Consider the following 703-nt stretch of genomic DNA (forward strand, 5'->3'; position numbering starts at 1 on the left):
TGGGAGGATGGGTGAGGGATGCTGGGAGGATGGGAGAGGGGATGCTGGGAGGATGGGTGGGAGAGGGGTGAGGGATGCTGGGAGGATGGGAGAGGGAGATGCTGGGAGGATGGGTGAGGGGTGAGGGATGCTGGGAGGATGGGAGAGGGAGATGCTGGGAGGATGGGTGAAGGGTGAGGGATGCTGGGAGGATGGGAGAGGGCACAGAGCCTGAAAATACGTTAATGCAACCCAAAACCTCAAAACAACCAGATAAAGAGTTTAATTAGGAAAATTTACGCCGCCTAGCATATACGATGCAATGATTTAACATCTCCACGAAAATCTCACGGTTTTTAAACTCAGGCGACTTAGAGTGAACATTCTAGATTCATCGTTTTACAAAAAGACCCAGGCTGCTAAATAACAACAATCTATATATAGATATAGAGATCATTAATCGCCAATAGATGGCGCTGCGGCTACTACTCACTTCTCCATCGTTTGGCTCTTGAGTTCGCTCAGTAGTTCTTCAAGAGCCCGGATGGTGTGCGTGGGATCTGATAGTTCAACTTCCCGCTTTGACCTATATAATAGAATATCGGATGTGTCACCGGAAGTAGCTGTTGACCCGGTTGCAGGCGTCGCTTGTCGGAAATTCTCTCTCTCGCTCTCTCTCTCTCTCTCTCTCTCTCTCTCTCTCTCTCTCTCTCTCTCTCTCTCT

The 703-nt window shown here is 49.4% G+C and overlaps 1 long non-coding RNA gene across 1 annotated transcript in view; it reads right to left on the reverse strand.

Moving 5' to 3' along the window:
- LOC106819441 overlaps nucleotides 1–703 on the reverse strand; it is a 4,779-nt gene that overhangs the window by 2,026 nt on the left and 2,050 nt on the right. The window contains exon 2 of the long non-coding RNA XR_001395427.1: nucleotides 473–565. This is a non-coding gene — a long non-coding RNA (uncharacterized LOC106819441). The remainder of the gene's footprint in view (nucleotides 1–472; nucleotides 566–703) is intronic.

The sequence above is a fragment of the Priapulus caudatus genome, unplaced genomic scaffold (genome assembly GCF_000485595.1).
Source record: "Priapulus caudatus unplaced genomic scaffold, Priapulus_caudatus-5.0.1 Scaffold3449, whole genome shotgun sequence".
Taxonomy (NCBI): Eukaryota; Metazoa; Priapulida; class Priapulimorpha; order Priapulimorphida; family Priapulidae; genus Priapulus; species Priapulus caudatus.